The following is a 7,015-nucleotide window of genomic DNA, read 5'->3' on the forward strand; positions in this document are numbered from 1 at the left end:
TGTCATGAATGCATGAATTAACTTCTCTGCATCTGAGTGACAGCATATGACGTAGTTTAGATATATTCTTAAGATGGAAAAACGCAATTTTACAGGTGTTGGCGACGTGGCTCTCAAATGACAGATTACTATCGAATAGAACGCCAAGATTCTTTGCTGACGACGAGGGTTTTATGGAACATCCGTCAATAGTTAAACAGTATTCTTGGTTGTTACTTATAGCAGTTTTCGGTCCAATAAGTAACACTTCTGTTTTGTCCGAGTTCAGTAATAAAAAGTTGTTACTCATCCAGTTTTTTATATCACCTATGCATTCCATTATTCGATGGAACTGCTGTTTCATGAGGCTTCGAGGAAATATAAAGTTGAATATCATCAGCATAACAGTGAAAGCTTACTCCGTGTCGCTTTATTATATCTCCTAGAGGTAGCATGTATAATGCGAAGAGCAGAGGCCCTAAGACTCAGCCCTGTGGTACACCGTACTGGACTTGCAATTTGCGTGACACCTCATTGTTTATTGCTACAAATTGAAAACGGTTGGATAAATAAGATTTAAACCATTTCAAAGCTATTCCTTTAATGCCAACGTAATTTTCGAGTATATTTTCGAGTAGGAGTGTGCTGTGGTCAATGGTATCGAATGCAGCACTAAGGTCTAGCAGCACCAATAACGAGATACAACCTCGGTCAGACACCAATAGCAGATCATTTGTAACTGTGATCAAAGCAGTCTCTGTACTATGACATGCTCTAAATCCAGACTGGAATTCTTCATTGATGTCATCCCTTTGGAGGAAGGAGCATAATTGCGTTGAAACTACTTTTTCCAGAACTTTAGATATGAAAGGTAGATTCGATATAGGCCCGTAGTTCCCTAGTTCTCTAGGGTCGAGTTGGGGTTTTTTGACGAGGGGCCTTATAACATCCACTTTATATGCTTTAGGCACATGTCCTAATGTCAGAGATGAGTTAATAATACCAAGAAGAGGATCTATAATTTCTGGGAGCATCTCTTTCAGTAGATTTGTAGGTATAGGGTCTAGCATGCATGTTGTTGATTTAGATGATCTAATAATTTTAGACAGCTCATCTTGATCTACGGTATAAAATAATTGCATTTCCTCCTTAAGGGCGCTGTAGTTAGTTTGTTCGCCTACTATAGTAGGCAAAAAAGAAGTAGGCGAACGAAAAAGAGTAGTGCTGCGTCCCAATTCGCCTAGGCACTACAAGTATGTACTGTTTTTGTTATGGAAAAGTATTTGAGTGTGTAAAACAATATGCACACACTGGGACTTACTAACAGGAAACGGAAGTGGCTGTTGTTGCCTAGACAACATTGTGGCCATTAACTGTCACACACATCAAAATACAGCTATTCTTTCCATTTAAGTATTTATTCATTCATTGTTTCATATGTATGTTAACAGGCACGTGCAGAGGGGGGTGCTTTGGGGGCTTGAGCCCAGGCCCTTTTTCTTCCTCGAGAGAAAGTGCCCTTTTTCTGGGATTTTTTTATTAATGGATTTATGTATGTGCGTATGTGTTTCTATTTGTGCACGGCTTTCCCTGGCAAACCATTAGAAAATGTCTGGTCAGGTTGGGAAATGTTGAGAGTTCCGATGCTTTTCTCCCATCTCCACGCAGGCGCGCAGCCGTACATAGTGCGCACGCGCAGCACAGCTGTGCATGTAGCACGTTTGGCACATCAGGCAGAGAGCCGCAGAAATGAAGACCTCCCTCCTTTCCAGTAGCGTTTGTTTTGGTGTGGAGGTGAGTGGTGATGAATAGACTAGCTACATGTGCTTTCGAATTCACACCTAATTATCCAAAACACAAACTGCAAATATTGTTTTGCTAACATCCATCACTTATGAGCTAATGAGTAAGCTAATAGCTAAAGTTTCACTAAGGCTGAGGCAGTATATCATTGGCATACATGCTAACTTGATGGAGAAACGACAGCTGAATACAGTCAAATTAATAACGTCATCAGAATCGCCTCATTGATATGTAAGCCAGGCATAAGTAATTAAAATGTGCTAACTTGCATACATTTGTCAGGCAATTCAGATGAACAGGATAAACAAAATAACTAAAGCATACCACCAGTTATTAGTTAATATGACTTACATCAAGAGTCTTTTCCCTTAAAATGTTATGTTTACATATGCAGATATATATGCCGCTTGTTTTGGATAATTTAGAAGAAATCTACAGAAGCAAACAGACGAGGGTATAGAAGGCTTAATACAAACAACTTTATGTGTATTTTGGAAATGTCCTTTCCATTAGAGCAAAAGAAGACATGAAAGCAAAATAGACCAACATCTCAAAATTGAACAGTACATTAAGTGTCCTGCCTTAAAAAATAACTTGATAAGTTTGATATCAGACTCCCCATCTAATACTGTAACTATCCATTTTATATGTTGTGTATGCTGATAGATCCAAACTGCCCTCCCTCAAATGTGAAACAAAGTTCTTGTCACCATTCGTGCGTGTGTGTGTGTGTTCATGTTTGTATATCCCGGTGGGGACCTAAACCTGAATGCACACCAACACATGGGGACTCGTGTCACCGTGGGGACCAAAATTGAGGTCCTCATGGACAAAAAAGCTAATAAATTGTACAGAACAATATTTTTTACAAATCTAAAAATGCAAAAAGTGTTCTATGATCTTTAGGTTTAGGGATAGGGTTAGGGATAGGGGATAGAATATACAGTTTGTACAGTATAAAAACATTACGCCTATGGACTGTCCCCACGGGGATAGTCAACCAAAGCCTGTGTGTGTGCGTGTGTGCGTGTGTGTGTGTGTGTGTGTGTGTGTGCATGCGTGGTACAGTAAGTGTAATTATAGGTAATAATATTAGTAATAATAATAATTAGTTAAGCAGCTGTATTTTTGTATTTAGTCAATCATTTTTTGCAGTGTGTTTTAATTATTTTTGCAGGTTTTTTTCCTGTAAAATAACAAATTAGCACCAACTGCCTTTTTCAGTTTAGTGTGAAGGTCATTGTTTTAATTATTTTGGTGTTATTGGGACACCAACAGTTTATTGGCGTGTGCAAAATAAACAAATTATTAGTGAAAATATGTCATTTTCCTTTGTGCAGTCATTTATCCTAAATATATACTTGAAACTTTTGCATAGAAAACATACACAATGTGGCTTAATTTCATGTTGTTGTCTGTTCTTGTGATAAAATTTGTGAATTCAACAGAAGACCATTATTGGAAAATGAAACAATTGGGTGAGTGTGAGGGATGGACTCATAACCGAAATGTGACCTCTGCATTTAACCCATCCAGAGAGTAGTGAACACACGCACACCCGGAGCAGTGGGCAGCTATCACTGCAGCGCCCGGGGAGCAAGTAGGGTTAAGGTGCTCAAGGGCACCTCAGTCGCTACCCGCCGGCCCTGGGAATCGAACCGGTCACGAGTCCGACTCTCTAACCATTAGGCCACAACTGCCCCACAATAAGATATATTTATTTACATTTCAGGACAAAGATATGATCCTAAGAAGTAGAGAAAGAGATATTGAAGAGGGAGAGAAGTGCACCAGATATTTTTTAAAGAAAATAATAACACGAGGTGGAGCTATAGCATCCCTAAAGAACGGTGAAAAAGAGGTGCACTCAACAGACGAGATTTTAAATGAAGTTGAAAAATTTTATGAAAATTTGTATGCAGAAAAAGAAATAGAGGATGACGCCTTGAAGGAAGTTTTACAATTTTTAGAGAAAAAGGTAAGTAGTGAAAACGTGCTTTTATCCCAAGATTTCAATATTTTAGAAATCCATAAAGCTCTGAAAAGTTTTAAACGGGGGAAGTCCCCAGGAATGGACGGACTCCCCCTAGAGTTTTACTTGACTTTCTGGGACGTTTTAGCACACGAACTACTGACTGTTTTTAAGGAATTAGAGACCATGGACAGACTTCCCGACAGCTTTAGATTAGGGATAGTTTCACTACTACATAAAAAAGGAGACAGGACTGACCTTAGGAATTGGCGTCCAATTACACTTTTAAATGTAGACCTTAAGCTTTTTAGTAAAATTTTAGCAACACGCATGTCGACTGTTTTAGAGGACGTGATCCACCCGGATCAAGCCTGTGCTGTGCCTGGGAGGAAGATCACGGACAGCCTAGTGCTGATTAGAGACGCCATCTGTTACACGAGAGACAGAAATATTCGGTTAGCAGTACTAAATCTAGATTTTGAAAAAGCCTTTGACCGTGTCTCGCACCAATACCTGTTTCAGGTGTTGGCTAAAATGGGTTTCCCAGGGAGGTTCATAGCTTGGGTGGGACTGCTGTATAACGGCATAGTCAACAGAACTTTGGTTAATGGGCATTTATGCAAAGCTGTAAACATACGCAGTGGTGTCCATCAGGGGTGTCCCTTATCTGCACTCCTATATGTGGTTTGTATTGAGCCACTGGCACAGATCTTGAGAAGGGACAAACGGATCAATGGACTAAACGTGCCTGGGACTGGTGGACTGACAGCGACTTGTGTCTTATACATGGATAACGTGACACTTTTTTGCAACGGACGTTTTATCATTACGAAGAGCGATGGACCTGACTGACTGGTACGGCTGGGCCTCGGGCACCAAACTTAACAGGAGCAAGTCCAAGGCCCTGCTCTTCGGGCCGTGGGGTAACCTGGAAACAGAAGGACTAGACTTGGATTTTAAAGACACTGACTTGAGAATTTTAGGAGTCAAGTTTGACAAAGAGGGTGGTGGAAAGGGAAATTGGACTGACCTTTTAGGGAAAGTTAGGTAAAGACTGGGATTTTGGGGACTGAGACAGCTGACGATTGAGGGCAAAGTTTTAATTTTTAAAGCTGTTATTTTACCCTTGCTTTTACTTGTGTGTTCAGTTTTTAGTCCCCTCAGGAACTTTCTTTTAAATACAGGCTCAAACGAGACGTGATGAAGAAAAGGCCAGAAAACGGAGGAAAAGGCCTCCCAGACCCCCACCTGTTTTTAGGAAGTCGCTTTGTCGCCCTGCACATCAGATATGCTGTAACCCTGTAACACTGTCTTGTTGTCTCTGGATGGGGTCATACCTACGACATCTGCACATTTGAGAAAGTGATCTAAGAACCCCAGTGGCTTTTAACCTGCCCAAGGAGTACACCTTTATTAAAAAATTCTTAAAAAAACATGTTTTAGAGAAGGAAGATATCACTGTTTTAACTAACCACAGGTCTCTTGTTTCCCTTGTGAAGGACCGGGAACTCGTGAGTCCAGTGCCAGGCTTCACAACAAGTGAGGCCGAACAAGTTTGGAGGAACGCCGCCCACCCCGCTCTGCAGAACAGACACAAAGACATGGCATGGATGGCGGCCCATGAAATCCTCCCAGTCAGGGCAGTTATGCACTCCAGAGGAATGGCCAAGAGTCCGATCTGTCCCCGCCCGGGGTGTAATGCCCCGGAGACAGTGAGACATCTCCTCTGGGAGTGCGGCACTGCGCGGGGCCTGTGGGCCATAACTGGCCCCCTTTATTTCCCATGCCCGCCAGAAGGTGGGGTCCAGATGGACTACAAACTCGCCATCTACAGGGTGGGTCGGAGCTTGAGAGCTTTGTCGTCACAGCAATTCATCTCGCTCTGGCTCACCCTGAACATCATAAAGGAAGTCATCTGGACCACCAGAAACCTGCTGGTGGGGAAACAGGTTACGGTGCACCTCCACGCTTGCGAGCAGATGATTACATCTAGGCTGCAGGGGTACCGGGCCGTGTCATTCGGAGGAGGGGGCTGGGGTCACGCTTAGGGTCCCGGCTTTGCCCCCGCACCTGGCTGCCCGTAGATGCACCCTCACCACCACAGGCTATGGGAACAGCGGGCCAGCGGGCCGGAGGGAGAGGATTTCCACTGGGCCCCAAAAAAAGGAAAAAGAACGTGGTCTGTACTGCAGAGCAGTGTGATGGACATTTTAAATAGGGACTCACCCCGATTCTGTACAACAAACGATGAGAGACTTTGTTTTTTTTAAATTGTGGTTTTTGTTTAAATGGTTGTTTCTTAGTCACAAGCTATTTTATTTTCTGTTGCATTGCTTTTTACCTTTAAATCTGCATAATATACATGTTTTTTACAGGTAACTGGAATGCATTTAAAGAGAAAAGCCATGTAAATAAGACATGTAACTGTGACAATAAAAACTTTTTCGAAAGAAAAAATCTGTTCTTATCAGTTTAATATCTGATACGTCCCCTATATGGGGACCATATATTAAATGGATTTTTGAAGCGGAGCTGGATGCGGGGCTTGCTCTGCCCACTCCATGCATCGACCTGGTATTGCAGTGTTTCCAGGAACGGTGCACTCCCCTTTCGTGGATCCAAACCGTGTGTTGAAAAGAAGCGTTCAGGAAACCCGAAGTCTAATATGTCACGTGATTTTCTTTTTTCGGAAACTACGTAGACTAATAGAAGCGCGCGCGCACGCACGCACGCCTTTTTGTTTGTGAACGTGTATAGCCCTACGTGTAGGCTATGCGGAAAGTTGTGTGTTGAAGAGCGAAGTTCCTATTAGAGACGCTTGCGCCTGGCTTACATGGTCTAGTGAGCGAGCGAGAGAGAGAGAGAAAAGGATTCCAGCAGCAAACGAAACACTTTCAGAATATGTGGACTGTTCATTTAATTATTTCTTTATTTATCCATGTCTATGTTTGTTTGTGGACTGTCGCCTCTGTGCGCTTTCCGACGGGATCTACAGAGCACTCAACTGGAACTTGCAGTTGCCGAACACTCGCTTGGGGTCAGCGTTGATGTGCGTCACAGAGGCAAGCAAGCGATCTCTGGCCCGAATGGAGCAACTCATACTTACCTGGCAGGGGAGACACCATGATCACGAAGGCGGTTCATCCAGGACGAGGCTCGGCCATTGCACTCAGGTTGTGTTGACTCTGCCAATTCCCCAAATGTGGGAATCTCGACTGCATAATTTCTGGTAGTGGGGGACTGCGTTCGCGCTCTCCCCTG

General features: G+C 42.8%; 1 non-coding gene and 1 pseudogene across 1 annotated transcript; both read left to right on the top strand.

The window, feature by feature from the left end:
* Positions 1–6,189: 6,189 nt before the first annotated feature.
* On the top strand, positions 6,190–6,362 carry LOC130549702 (U2 spliceosomal RNA; annotated as a pseudogene).
* Positions 6,363–6,852: 490 nt separating this feature from the next.
* On the top strand, positions 6,853–7,015 carry LOC130549701 (U1 spliceosomal RNA). Its single transcript, XR_008962243.1, has one exon. It is a non-coding gene; the product is annotated as a U1 spliceosomal RNA (small nuclear RNA).

The sequence above is a fragment of the Triplophysa rosa genome, unplaced genomic scaffold, assembly GCF_024868665.1.
Source record: "Triplophysa rosa unplaced genomic scaffold, Trosa_1v2 scaffold150_ERROPOS200000, whole genome shotgun sequence".
Taxonomy (NCBI): domain Eukaryota; kingdom Metazoa; phylum Chordata; class Actinopteri; order Cypriniformes; family Nemacheilidae; genus Triplophysa; species Triplophysa rosa.